The sequence below is a fragment of the Oryx dammah genome, unplaced genomic scaffold, assembly GCF_014754425.2.
Source record: "Oryx dammah isolate SB20612 unplaced genomic scaffold, SCBI_Odam_1.1 HiC_scaffold_10, whole genome shotgun sequence".
Taxonomy (NCBI): domain Eukaryota; kingdom Metazoa; phylum Chordata; class Mammalia; order Artiodactyla; family Bovidae; genus Oryx; species Oryx dammah.
Window position 1 is genome coordinate 54,659,051 of NW_024070194.1, and position 15,177 is coordinate 54,674,227.

At 43.1% G+C, this 15,177-nt stretch overlaps 1 protein-coding gene across 1 annotated transcript in view; it reads left to right on the forward strand.

Moving 5' to 3' along the window:
• Nucleotides 1-15,177, forward strand: part of FRMD4A (FERM domain containing 4A) — a 366,806-nt gene that overhangs the window by 3,404 nt on the left and 348,225 nt on the right. The window lies entirely within an intron of this gene.

A 15,177-nucleotide genomic window follows, 5' to 3' on the forward strand; every position in this document is an offset into this window, starting at 1 on the left:
CCTAAAAAAAATTCAAATTCCAGGGACTGGAGAAATCTATAGTATATGCAATTTATTCTTAACAGATAATGATAAGAGATTTGAAGCAAATTCTGGTCGGCTATGCATGGAGGTGGGAGCTGTTAAAGATGAAAGATAAAAGATTGGGGTAGGGATTGCCCTCTGGAAAGAGGATGGAAGATGCGGGTGCTTGCTGAGAAGAGCTTTGGGCTGTAAAACCTGTTTTCCTCTCTGGTGAAACAAATCCATTAGTGCAGCAGGGCTGCAAATTCCCTGTCCTTTTCTGGGTGACAGTGTCTTCAAAGGAGGTGATAAAGACGGAAGGAGCTGTGATGCTTTGAGGGTTTAAATGATGCACCTGGTTGATTAAAATCCCCTCTGTTGTTTTGTTGTTGTTTCAAATACCTTGCTATCATTCAGTTGTTTTTTTTTTTTAACATTATGGATGGTGGCTCTGTTAATTTTCTGAAAACATGCTTACTTTACGGTAGCGCCTGGCAGAGAAGATGCTGTAAAACAATAACAGAGATTTGCCCTTCTCTGGAGTGACTAATACAGTTTGGGGGAATGACTGTCGTTAATGCTAATCTGGTCATACTTGGGATGTGGGGGGCTCATGCATGTGGGGGCAGTGCCTAAAATCCGTTTGCATCATGGCAGGCCCCTCCATGAGCTGTGGATGTCTACTTAGACGTTTTAGGTTAAGGTGTAATCTTAAATCAATAAGGCAAAGAGCATCACAAACTGCTCTCATGATAGATCAGCGAACCTGCTGCATCTTATAAAGGGGAGCAGCATCTAATTCAAGTGACTTTTTCTGGTTTGTATACTGACTACTCAGTAATTTTTAAATTTAAGGAAAACGTGATTTAAGTTTTAAAAGTAGGAGGGGCAATCTAGACTTCCAGAGGGAGTTGATTTCCTGACTTTCTATGAGTTACATTTTTTTCTGCCGTTTGAGTAACAATGAAAAAACTTCACTTCCTTTTCTTACGGTGTGTAGGTCTTTCTTCTGAGACATATTTCTTGGGCTGCATATGAGGGTCATCCACTTAAATGTATTCAGTGTCTAATGTGTGCTCCCTTTTATACCAAGAGCTTTAGATTATAGGACCAAATGTTATAGCAAAATTTACAAATTAACTGTTATGTTTACAAATGTAGCTTATCTTGAATGTGATTTTGGGTTCTAGTGAAAATTTTTTGACCTGTATGATAATTAAGTTTATATGATATGTTCTGTTCATGAAAACTCACATGCAAATGTGAGTTGCCCACACTAGAGCTGTGACAGAACTAACAAGAGTGTTATCCTGCACATATACACAAAAAATCCTCAGTAACCTATTTACCCATAAGAATCTTCAGATGGAGGTGTAATGAATCACGTATGTTTCATAAGTCCAGATGTATGCAGGCACCGTTTCTGTTATTTAAGAAAAGCTGACAATATATGAACATGGTGTCACATATGAAACTTGTCTATTGCATGTGTTGGTGTATACTGACATTCCAGACACAGACCTATGTCCTGTCTTTGGACACACCAGTGTCGCCAGGGTCTCAGGAGTCTAATCTGAAAGCTTCTTGGCCCTTAAGAGAAGCATGTTTATCATTGGAGCATCAAATGTCCTATTAATCTCCATGGCCAGCTGTGAAGTGGAGGGGTCTGAGATCCCATCACTCACAAGAGGAGCCCCTTTATGTTCCTATGAGGCTCCACACTCACCCTCCACCGTGGGGGAGGGGGAGACTAACTGGAACATATGATGTCATATCGATTTCAATTGGATATTTTATGCCATTGTTGGTTTTATGACAACTTTTAGAGTCAGCATCACATATTTATATAAAAAGGGGGCAGGAAAGGCTAGAGGTGGCATCTACTTTCAGGGCAAATACTGAGAACCAGTGCTCTTTTCTTGGGACTCCCTGAATTCAAGAAGGGACAGCTTTCTTGGTTACATCAGCAGTTTACATGGTGCCAGACATCTGAATGGCCTCATGATATTTAATGGCGGTAAAACCTTGCCTTTCTACAACACCTTTGCCCAGTGCGCTTTGTAGGGAGGCACAGAGAACTGGGCTTATTTATTGCCCTTGCCCTGTATGAACAGGGAAACCAAGGCATGTGGAGGTTTAATCTTCCCTCCGGAGACACAGAGTCAAGGATAGAGCAGGACTTCAGTCAGGGACCTGATATATTTATCCCTGTCATTGAGTCCATATTTCATCACCTTTGCTCCCTGAAAGAGCTTTGACATTGCAACCTGGCCCTGAGAAATGGGCTATACCCAGCTTGTCACTAGTACTTTACAGAAAAGGAAACTTACCAAAGGCAGAGATTCTGGCAACCAAAGAGAACCCATGACCTAGTACACTGACAGTCATGTGCTGTTCAGGATTAAAAACAGGGCTTCTGTTTTCCAACTGCTAAAGTTGAGGTGAAAAAACAGAATTGCACATTTCTAACTCTGCTACTTTGACAGCCATCAAATCCTGAACTACAAAAACACTCAGACTGGGAGACCAGGCCTGGTTCTTGTTCATGTTTTCACAGACTGCCATCAGCCCATCACCATGCTATGCAGAGTGGAAAAAGACATCTAAAATGCCTGTGTTTGGTAATATAGCAGAGATTAGGGATCTGGGGTTTATCTAAACGAAGCAGTTATAAAGCATACAATAGTCATACAATCCAGCTACAGTTAACTAATGGAGATGTGTGTGTGCTAAGTCACTTCAGCCGTGTCTGACTCTTTGCAACCCTATGAACTGTAGCCCACCTGGCTCCTCTGCTCATGGAATTTCCCAAGAAAGAATACTGGAGTGGGTTGCCATGCCCTCCTCCAGGGGATCTTCCTGTCTCAGGGAGTGAACCTGCATCTGTTAAGTTTCCTCCATTTGCAGGCAAGTTCTTTACCACTAGCACCATCTGGGAAGCCCAAAGTGGAAGCGCTAGTTACTCAATAGTGTCCACCTCTTTGCAACCCCGTGAATTATAGCCCACCAGGCTCTTCTGCCCATGGAATTCTCCAGGCAAGAATACAGGAGTGGATAGCTATTCCCTTCTACCTGGTGGCTCAGATGGTAAAGAATCCATCTGCAATGTAGCAGACCTGGGTTCAATCTCTGGGTCAGGAAGATTCCCTGGAGCAGGGAATGGCTATCCACTCCAGTATTCTTGCCTACAGAATTCTATGGAGAGAGGAGCCTGGTGGGCTCCAGCTCATGGGGTCACAAAGAGTCGGACATGGCTGAGTGACTAACACACACACGCTAGAAACTAGAAATGAAGATGATTCGGGTGGAGAAGGAAGCACCTAGGTGGGTTAGAAAGGGTGCACCTGGCAGCCACACTGTCCCAAGAAACAAGAGCCTCACTCTCCACTGTGTGACTTTGGCAGTGACTCAGGCTTTCTCAGCCTGGTTTATTTATCTGCACTGTCTACCTTCAAAGATGGCTGTTAAGAATTAGAGGTGATGTATGTAAGACCTACCATGATACCTGGCATGTAGAAAGGAGGCAACCATTAATGATGGGCATATTTTTATTTTATTGAATTATAGTTGACTTACAGTGTTGTGTTCATTTCTGCTGTGCAACAAAGTGATTCTTTTCCATTATGGTTTATCCCAGTGTTTTGAATATAGTTCCCTGTGCTGTATAGCAGGGCCTTGTTGTCCATCCATTCTATATGTAATAGTACACATCTACTAATCCCAAACTCCCAATCCATCCCTTCCCCACCCCCCTCCCCTTGACAACCACAAGTCTACCCTTCTGTCTGTGAGTCTGTTTTGTAGATAAGTTCATTTGTGTCATATTTTCAATTCCATGTATAAGTGATAATGTATGGTATTTGTCTTTCTCTTTGACTTCTTCACTTAACAGAACCTCTGGATCCATCCATGTAACTACAAATGGCATTGTTTCATTTTTCATGGCTGAGTAGTATTCCATTGCATATATATATATATATATATATATACACACACACACACACACACACAGACATACAATAGCTTCTTTACCATTCATAAGGGTGCATGTATCTGTTCAAATTAGACTTTTCTCCAGATGTATGCCCAGGATTGGGATTACTGGATCATATAGCAACTCTATTTTCAGGTTTTTGAGAAACCTTCATACTGTTTTCCATAGTGGCTGTACCAATTTACATTCAATAGGCATATTTTTGAAGTTTACCTTTGAGTAGAGGAACACTTGTCTTGTATTTTTAACAACCAATAGCCTTTTATACACACTTGTTAGTCACACTTACTGTTACCCGGAGAGGTTCTTTAAGGGTCATTCACTTGATAAAGCCAAGACAGAAGTACTTCCTGGTGATAATTTTCCTTGGACTCCCAATTTTATGTAAACATGAAAACCAGAGTGTTTCAAATTCACTGCACACCAGTGCCAACTAAGTCAACTTATTCAAGCCTGGATGATTTCTATAAGGCCTTTTGCTTCTACAGCTGGAAAGGTAAAACTGAACTTCATGGAAAATTCTAATAAATGTAAGAACATAATGTATAAATGAGTTAAGTAAAGAGCAAGTGTGGACCTTTAAGTGCGGGGAGGAGTTTACTTTGGTGATGGGAGGAAGGTTTTTATTAAACTTCAATGACTCTGTAATATGAGGAAATGGTTTCATGATGGAGATTACCTTTGTAAGTCCAAAACCTAAGAGTGGGCCAAGCTATATCTGGCCTGCATTGCTTTAATGTGTGCATTTCTTTAAAATATTTATTTATTTAGCTGCTCTGGGTCTTAGTTGTGGCATGCGATCTTCAGTCTTCATTGTGGCATGAGTTATCTTTTAGTTGAGGCATGTGGAATCCATTTCCCTGCCCAGGGATTGAATCCAGGCCTCTTGCATTAGGAGTGCAGAGTCTTAGCCACTGGACCACTAGGGAAGTCTGTACTGTGTCCATTTATTAAGGATGCCCATCTCTCTGCTGATTTATCCTATCAGCCAGACCCATGTGTCCTAGGGTGGACTGGACACCTCTCTTCTCTTGAGTGTCTCAACCCCTCACATTCAACATGTTCGAAGTGGAACTCATCATCTCACCCACAATCCTGTTCCTCTGCCTCCAACCCCACCAGCCACCTGAACACCCACACAGGAACCCAGGTATCTTCCCCTTCCTTAGGGTCCCCCATCTAATCACTCACCATATGCTGCCGGTTCTAGCTCCAGAATCTCTCTCACATCTCTCATCTCACATCCTCCCCATTTCTTAGTTCAGGCCCCTATCATCTTCCACTTGTGTACTTAAAATCCCTGCCTCAGGATAAGTACAAATGCCTAAAGATAATTACTAGGCCCTTCATAATCGAGACCCTCTCCAGCTTAATCTCTCCCCACCCTTTACTCTGGATATTGCACACTCCAACCATACTGAACATATCTGTGGTTCCTCCAACTACTATGCTCTCCCTTGCCACACGGCCTTTGCATGTGCTTTTGTAGGCTTGATACACACTGCCTTCTCCTTCCACCTACTCAACTCCCTATTCACACCCTTCAGCCTAAAGATAACATCCTGTGGGACGCCTTTCCAGGTACCCTGTCCCTTCCCCAAGTATGAATAACTGTTTTTCCTTCCTTCAGGCTCTCTAAGCTCTCCATATGTCCCTTGAGTGTGTGTGCTAAGTCGCTTCTGTCATGTCAGACTCTTTGTGGCCCATGGACTGTAGCTTACCAGGCTCCTCTGTCCATGGGCTTCTCCAGGCAAGAATATTGGAGCGGGGTGCCATGCCCTCCTTCAGGAATCTTCCCAACCCAGGAATGGAACCTGTGTCTCTCGCCTGTCCTGCATTAGCGGGCTGGTTCTTTTTTATCTGTCACCACTAGCGCCATCTAGGAAACCCCTGAATATCCTTTGAAAGCGAAAGAGAAAGTCACTCAGCCGTGTCTGGCACTTTGCGACCCCATGGACTATACAGTCAATGAAATTCTCCAGGCAAGAATACGGAAGTGGGTTGCCATGCCCTCCTCCAGGGGATCTTCCCCACCCAGGGATTGAACCCAGGTCTCCCACGTTGCAGGTGGATTCTTTACCAGCTGAGCCATGAGGGAAGCCCAAGAAGACTGGAGTGGTAATAGGTCCTTTATAATAGCACAAATAACACTACATTGGATCTGCCTGTTGTCCGCCTGTTTCCTTCACGTTCACTCTCCACACGATGACACGCTCCTGGAGGATGGGAGGCACAGCTTGGCCCCTGGTTCCTAACAGGAGGGTGATCACATTCACTAGATGAGAGAATGAATGAAATCTGAAAGATGCCAGAAGCTTCCCTCAGGGAGAACATTGGGGAAGAGGATCAGAATGAAGCCATAAACAGGAAGAGCCACACATCTCATGTTATGTGGCCACCAGCCCCACTTTTGCTGGTGGAAAATGTGTCCATGCTTATATGTTAATGCAAACTGAGGAGACAAATGCTTTTCTCCTATTCATTCTGAAATCTAAGACCAAAGTATGTGTCTTGCAGGGGAACGTGTGTATCTGAACAATTGATCAGATTCAGTATCTGTCTCTTCACAGAGTAGTAGAAATTGGATATCTTTATTGAAAAAGATAAATAGATAAGAAAGCATTCTCTTTTACTGCAATTATTTAAATACCCAAGTAAAAGAGGATTTTTTTTGTCCTGGAAAGTCTGAAATGGTGTGGTATTTTTGGAGCAGTATCTTTAACACAGTATAAATTAAACCTTTTTGCACCCACATTATTCATTACTTGACGTGTTATTCCAGGTTGAAGTGTGGCCTGTCTATTATTTTGCAAACCACTACATTATCACAGCTGCTAAGCTGCATAACTTAGGCATTCAGAGTACAACAGAGTCTCTGTCGTGGAGTGTGTGGTGCTTACATTCTGAATGTATTCATGCAGGGAAGTGCAAGACTTTACCAAAAACACATTCAGCAGACGGCTTTTAGTGGATATTTATTACCATCGAAAGCAGACAGCCAAGAAATGGTTCAGACAGATCAGTGTATTCACACATATTATTATCCAACCCCCTCATCCTGCATAGATTTTGTTCCTTCTATAAATACACACATCTCTGGAGGAGGAAGAACATGAATTGTATCAGGGACTCCAGTTCTTGGGTTCACAGGCTGTATTGAAGGCCATGTTGTACACGTGGGTCAGTCCCATGGAATTTCAACAGACCCAAATTTGGTGCGCCAACTTTTATTTTATTTCTCACAGCAGCTCATGTCAAGTTTAAATCAATGGCTTCTCATCTTGGCCAGAACATGCATAGTTGAAAGGCTGTCCCTCTACTGGGTCCCACACCAGGGTTCTCATTCCTCAGGCTGGAGGAAAGGTGAAACAGAAAGGCATGGACACATTTTCCACCAGCAAAAATGGGGCTGGTGGTCATTTAACATTCAGATGATCAGGACCCACAGGACCCTCACCATCCTGCACCAAACTTTGGCTTTCAGGCTCAGCATGAAACCAGGCAATGATTCTCCTCTTTAGACTACTTGCCCCCAGGCCCTGATTTCTTCTTAGGACTCTTGTTAACATTTTGGGTCAAATGCCATCACTCATCCTAAAGCAGTGCTTCTCAAGTTTGGCTTCACTGTGGAAGCACCTGAGAAGCTTTAAAAATCCCAGCAACCAAGCTGTACCCCCAAACCAACAAATATCAGCGTCTCTGGAGAAGGGACCCAAGCACCATCATAGTTAAGCCCCCAGGTGATTCTACTGCCTGGCCACATTGAGAACCACTGCCCCATGGTGAGATTATTGCCAAGACAGATTGTCTGGACAAGAGGCTAGTTTAAAGAAACTAGCTAGTTCAGATGCTTTCTGTATCTTCACATAAAAAGGAAATCAATGAGTCGATTGTTTTGGATTTTTTGTCAAGAGTGTCATTCTCAATTGGAGAGAAAAATTAATCTCTTTGAAAGTTGAGTCCATATTCCTAGGACAGCTTATGAAGTGCCCAACACTCTGAGATCACTTTCTGGAGAACTGAACACAGCCTTCTGAAGTCAGAGGGGCTAGTACCATGTAGGACTTCCTTTTAGATAAGCTGGGATCTAAAACACCCAAATCCATTTACTCCAGCAAAGTTGTTCTGCATTGCAGCAGAGACAGAGTCCCTTCTGGGTATATTTCAACCCACCATCTTGCAGCCATGTTCCTAAAACCAATCCTCTATTCTCAGGACACTCTGTATAGGTATTCTGAAAGCAGATCTCTTATAAATTGCTCTAGCAGAGTGAACAGTATCCACCTGTGTAATATAAGAGGTTTTTTTTTTTTGAGTGCATAGTTGAAAACAATCCACTGTTATTTGTACTGATTTATCAATGCACCTCTGAGAACAATAGCATCTATGTGTAGGAAACAATAGAGCAGAAGACTCTGCCGTGGGTCTATGATTTCTAATCTGGGAGTGGATGAACCACATCTGTGGATTTTCATTCTTTTTTTCTCTTCCTTTCATGGACACTCAATAACTAATTGCTTCAAAGGATGTGATCAATTCTTCTACTAAGTCTCAGAGCCTAGAGCAGTACCTGGCACATATATAGCATATTTATTGAATGAATACACATTTATTGAATGAGTACATGAATAAAAAGAATGTTTTCACAATCATAAACTCAAACAGAATTGTCAACCAAAAGATGAGGTTGCAAAGTGCTTGCCTTCCTTGTGCATGTCAATATCTATGTCCGTCAGTTCTAACGGAGTGACTCAATTTAGGATGTTAATTGTATTAGTAGGGAACTTGCTCATGAAAATCTTCTTGTTCTACTCCATACTCTGTAATCAGGTATATGGGAAAAGAATCTTTAAAAGAGTGGAAAAAAAGAAAAACTTCCTGAAACCCTACTACACAGTTAACCCTTCCGAGTGCATGGGCAACCCTATTCCTTACCAGTCAGAATCAGTAATAGTCCATAAATATGCCCCAGATCATTATCCTCCACTGCCTGCTGACTTTTCTCAAACATGCCCAAGGTCACATTTCCACATGGATAGATTGCATTCCCAATGGTCCTTCCAATTCCTCTATTGGAACATTAATCAGGAAAAACCAATAAGGCTTTTAGAAGTATATTAATAATTTCTGGAAAATGTGGTTCAAGTTAAATCAAACAAAATCAGTCTTAGAATATAAATATCCCAAGGACTCTAATGTCTAGGGCCCAACATTCAATTTTTTAATTCTACAAAAAAATTTTTTTTTTACTTTATATTACTTTACAATACTGTGTTGGTTTTGCCATACATCCACCCGAATCTGCCACGGGTGTACGCGTGGGGGGGTGGGGTTAAGTGGTTGGGAGCAGCAGCCAGGGAAGTGTTTGGAACCGTGATGACAGAGGGCTGCACCAACCACAAGAAGGACTTTGGGGCTTTACTCTAAGCAGGACAGAAGGAGACCAGTGGTTTGGGGACAGAAAGATGACCTCAGCTGACACGTTTTTAAAGAAGCCTCTGCTGCTAGTAGGCCAAGAGAGAACTGGGCAAGGAAGTGGGTGACTCATTAGGTCATGAGTGTAAGAATCTTGATGAGAGATGCTGATTCTGGAGGTGGTGAGAAATGAATGAATTTGGATTTAGCTAGAATGTAGGGTTGACAGGATTGACTGATGGATTGAACAACAGAGAAAGAGGAGACAAGAAGGAGTTCTGAGCACCCAGAGAGTGGAGTTGACATTAAGATAGGAAATGCTGCAAGACAAGCTGGGTAGTGTTGACAGCAGGGACAGGGAGATAAGGGGTTCTGTTTGGATGTGTTAAACTTGAGAGGATGACTAAAAATGCAAATGAAAGACGTTAAAAACACGTTTGGTGTTTAGGCAAGAGTCTGCACTGGAGAAGTAATGTGGACAGTAATCTGTGGTTGATAGGACTGGCTTATCTCAGGCCCTGAAGAGCTGACTATGGCATCTCTTCCCAATGTGTGGCCACTTTCAGTGACCACAGTGGGCAGTTTGAAAGGGTTGGTGATGGGAGAATTTACACCATGGAAATTGGCCAACATTATAAATCGGGGCTATTTTCCGTGGGGAGTCAATGGTTGAACATTGTCTGGGACACTCTTGGAGGATGATGTTAATAGCCACAAGGCCTGAACAGTGGCACAAAGAAATGACAGAGGACTGGACCCAAGTTTAGAGGTCAGTCCCAGGAGGAGGAACCAGCAAAGAAGGCAAAGAAGGTGCATCCAGTGAGGTGCAAAGAAAATCGAAGAGAAACGCTTAGAAGGAATGTTAGACTATCCAGGGCTGCCTTTAGTACTATAAGGACTAGGAGATCATCTGAGTACAGTGTTATCAAAAAGCCTGTGTGCAAGCCATGTGCATCAGAGTCACCCAGGTGTTGTCAAAACCCACTGATACATGGTCTCCCTGCCAGACATACTGAATCTGAACCTCTGAGGGTTATAACATGGACTAAAGTTTGAGAAACAGTACCAGAAGTATGTGTGTGCTCAGTCATTCAGTTGTGTCCAACTCTCTGCGATCCCACAGACTACAGCCCGCCAGGCTCCTCTGTCCATGGAATTTTCCAGACAAGAATACTACTGGGTTGCTACTTCCTCCTCCAGGGCATCTTCCGAACCCAGGGATCAAACCAGCATCTCCTGTGTCTCCTGCATTGGCAGGCAGATTCTTTACCATCTGGGCCACCTGGAAAGAAAAAAAAAAAATAGGTACCAGTGAGGGAGAGAAAAGAGCACAGTGCAGAGAGGGGGAAATACAGGAAACAGGAAAAGGGAGAAACTCTCAGGACAATTCTTACTCAACCTGTGGTCAGTCCTGGACCAAGCAAGTGGAGCCCAGGATGAGGACTAACAGGTGAAGGTTACAACAACCAAGGCCAGTAGTGAATCTTCCTCCCTGAAGCATCCTAGAAACTCAGTGCTCCTGTTTTAAACAGCTCCCCCTCCTCAACTTGAACCACTATGTTAGAAAAATAGAACTGCAGTCAGTCCCTTAGAACTAGCCCAGCGAGGAAAAAAAAAGCAAAAGAGATGAAAGACCAATTTCAACATCTCACGTTGGTCACCTGTGTCAAAAGCCAGCACCCCACCACTATTAGTTTTCCTAAGATCTTTCTGAAAACAACAACAACAACAACAACAACAACAACAACACCTCTTTTCTTTTGCTTGGTTTGTTTTGTTTCACCCCTGAAAATGTTTTAAAAATGGGTTGCTGCTCTCATGTCAGAGCTTCATAACCCAGCCGAGTCCCAGAATAGATTTAGAAAGTATAATTTAGGGCTGAGGCAGCCACCAAATGCCTGAAATGAGTAGGTCCTGATTTGAACCCTGAGTGTTGGGGTTTAGACCTATTCTGTAAAAGCAGATGGATTTTGGATTGAACTGGAAGAAATCATGTTTTTGACATCAGGCTCTGTCTCAATGAGTCCTCACGGCATTTCTTACAGAAGAAAATCTTGGTCTTATCTGTCAGTTGGGCTGAAGGAAGGTGAAGGCCTTTAGTAATGCAAACATGGTGCTTTATGTAGATCCTATTGATCAAAGGGTTTCTATCTGGGACAATTGAAAATATCCACCAGATTAGCACATACGTCGTTCCTCTCCTCGCCCACTTTCATCTTACTTTTAGGTACATCAAATTTAAACTACTGAAAGAAAAACTTTAAAGGCAGATGTGTTGTGAGTCCCTCCCACGATTCTGGGCTGATGTTAGGGAATTAAACTGTTTCATTTCTCAAGCAGAATCAGGTGTGTCTGGGTTTGCATGAGTTCAGTCTCCAGTGCCACTAAGAAAGCTCTTCTTCTGCATGTGTGCAGTAACATGCTCGCTTTGCACTGCTGTGTTGCATGGCCAGGTCCATCCACATATAGGCAGCAATGCAGGTGCTAGGATCTAGAACCCTTCTTGTTAAGATGTCAACCTGGGGGTAGAATAAAGAAGGGAAACCCCTTTTCCCTCCACCATCCCACTGGATCCTAGTTCTAAGTTTTCTAGTATCAGAGCATTTAGGGAGAGGAACTACCAAAGAAAGAAGAGTCCTCTGGAAACACATGGGAGGGGGCACTCGTTGATTTGATATCAGTAGCATAGAATAATAAGCTCACACCAGGGCCCCTGGTGACAGCTCTGTCCTCCTCCTGAGGGCTGTGCCCAGGGAGCAGAAGCCAAGGTTCCCAGGCTGTGAACCATCTCATTCCATCACCTGGGGGTGGGGAGAAGGGGTGAATACCACTATCCTGAGGCATTTGGCTCAGGCTCAGAGTCCATTCTTAATCACTGTGAAAGTATTAGTTGCTCGGTTATGTCTGACTCTCTGTGACCCCATGGACTAGAGCCTGCCAGTCTCCTCTGTCCATGGACTTCTCCAGGCAAGAATACTGGAGAAGTTTGCCATTCCTTTCTCCAGGGGACCTTTCTGACCAAGGGATCTAACTCAGGTCTCGCACATTTCAGGCAGATTCTTTACCGTCGGAGTCCTATTTCTAGCATCATCCCTGGACATGTATTCTGAGGTCCTCTCTGGAGAGCACAGAACCAAAGGCCAACAGCAAACAAAAGTGTCTTCTCAAGTCTGTGACTTCCTTTTTCCTTCAGTCGAATGGCTTTAAGGTGACATGAGAGAAACATGGATTGTGTGTCTTAGAATAGGGCCTGAGCAAGGCAAGACTTTTCTTGCTCCTTCTGAGACCCACCCATCAGAAATGGACTGTTTTCAAGGGTTTCTATCAGTCTTCTGTAACTCCCCTGGGCTGCCTCTGTTCATTCTGGCCATCCTATAAAATAGGGCGCCGCACAGGCATCACAACTCAGATGCCTACCAGAGTCAAGCAGGTCAAATACACGGAGGTCAGGAAGGCAAGTGGTACCTTGCAAACTGGAGAACTTGTGTCTTAGCCAATGGCCAGTTACTACTGAGCTTTACCATGGGGAAACTGGGGCTGGTGTTCCTGGATCTTCTGATTTTCCAGAGGAAAATTTTCATGCAATTTTCTTTTAATTAAGAATATATATATACACACATATATGTATGTGTGTATGTATATATGTGTGTGAAAAAGAGGTGAAATATCTCAATTTTCATATGCCAGCAACAAGTCTAAGCTTAAAGGAAAACATGACATGATAAAGAAAGCATGTTTACCAGCTACATTTGGTCCATAAGGTGCCAGTTTTTTACTTCTACAATAAAATGAGCACCATCCCACACCAAATATCTATGTATTCTCTTGTCCTAGTTCTTGCATATCATAAAAAGGAGACGTGGTGATACAAAAAATGAATCTTGGAACAGATCCTTTAGACCCTCCAGCTGGCATCATAATCCTACTACTAAATCAGAATTAAAAAAAAAAACCCTCTTCTGATAGATCAAATGCAAATTTTAAAACACACTAAAATAAATTGAATATGCTTCAGCTATAAGAAATACAAAGACAGCATCCTATTGGCTGAGAGCAGGGTTTTATGACATCCGGTCCCATCACTTCATGGGAAATAGATGGGGAAACAGTGGAAACAGTGGCAGACTTTATTTTTTTGGGCTCCAGAATCATTGCAGATGGTGACTGCAGCCATGAAATTAAAAGCCGCTTATTCCTTGGAAGAAAAGTTATGATCAACCTAGATAGCATGTTCAAAAGCAGAGACATTACTTTGCCGACTAAGGTCCGTCTGTCTAGTCAAGGCTATGGTTTTTCCTGTGGTCATGTATGCATCTGAGAATTGGACTGTGAAGAAGGCTGAGCGCCAAATAATTGATGCTTTTGAACTGTGGTGTTGGAGAAGACTCTTGAGAGTCCCTTGGACTGCAAGGAGATCCAACCAGTCCATTCTGAAGGAGATCAGTCCTGGGTGTTCTTTGGAAGGAATGATGCTAAAGCTGAAACTCCAGTACTTTGGCCACCTCATGCGAAGAGTTGACTCATTGGAAAAGACTCTGATGCTGGGAGGGATTGGGGGCAGGAGGAGAAGGGGACGACCGAGGATGAGATGGCTGGATGGCATCACTGACTTGATGGACGTGAGTCTGAGTGAACTCTGGGAGTTGGTGATGAACAGGGAGGCCTGGCGTGCTGCGACTCATGGGGTCACAAAGAGTCGGACACGACTGAGCGACTGAACTGAACTTAACTGAAGAGGAATAGAACTCAAGAAGCTACTAAACCTATGATCTAATCATAACCTTATTAGGGCATCTAAGCATCAGCCCATTTGTTTGCTTTTGGCAAATGTTCCCTGATATCAAAGTGGACTATATCAAACAATTTCATCCAATGAAACAATCACTCCATCACCTAGAGGTATACTTTGCTGCTAACTCATATTTACAGAGCAGCAGTGTGTGGTCTTACCCCAAACCAGACATTGCACAAGAACCAAAATGAAGTTCTTTTACGATCCAGGTGGTTGGCCAGTAACAGCAGAACTAAATATTTTTTTCATTTTCAATCATCTCTTTCATGCTTGATGGAGGAGCATTCTGGGGTCTCAGCCAAGTCCTTGAGCAGGAACTTGAATAGATTCACAGTTCCTTTCCTGATGAAAGCCTTGGCTCTACCCACAGGAACTCTTGATCTTACTGGGAGGTCAAGGTGGAATGCTGCTCCAGCAGAGAGACAGTACAAGGCACACTTTCCAACTGTCCCTTCCACATGGCTCCTCTCACTCGGACCTATAGCAGAGATGTATCTCTTTAATTTTAATCTCAGAATATCTCCATTTGTACCTCTAGCTAGATGAGGCAACTGTGAATTGCCTGCCTTCCAGCACTTGACCAAAGTCTTCCTAGGGATGACTAGGAAGAGCAAATTGAGGGACACTGTATCTATTCATTATTTTAATCCCTTGAGGGACATTGTATCTATTCATTACTTTAATCCCTTTAAACTTTATCATTCTGGAGTTAAACAATCAAATATCAACACACCTGAACCATATTTTCTCAGCTCTCTGACAATATTTTTTAAAATTAAGATTTAGCTTATCCTTATTGAGCTGAAAATCCCATGGACAGAGGAGCCTGGCAGGCTACTCTGGGGTCCAAGAGGCACCATGGGGTCGCAAGAGTTGGACACAACTTAGCAATTAAACCACCACCATCCTTATTGAAGGCTGATACCCTTTTTCACAGTCATGCAGGATGCTATCTGGGTCTGAGCTAGGGCCA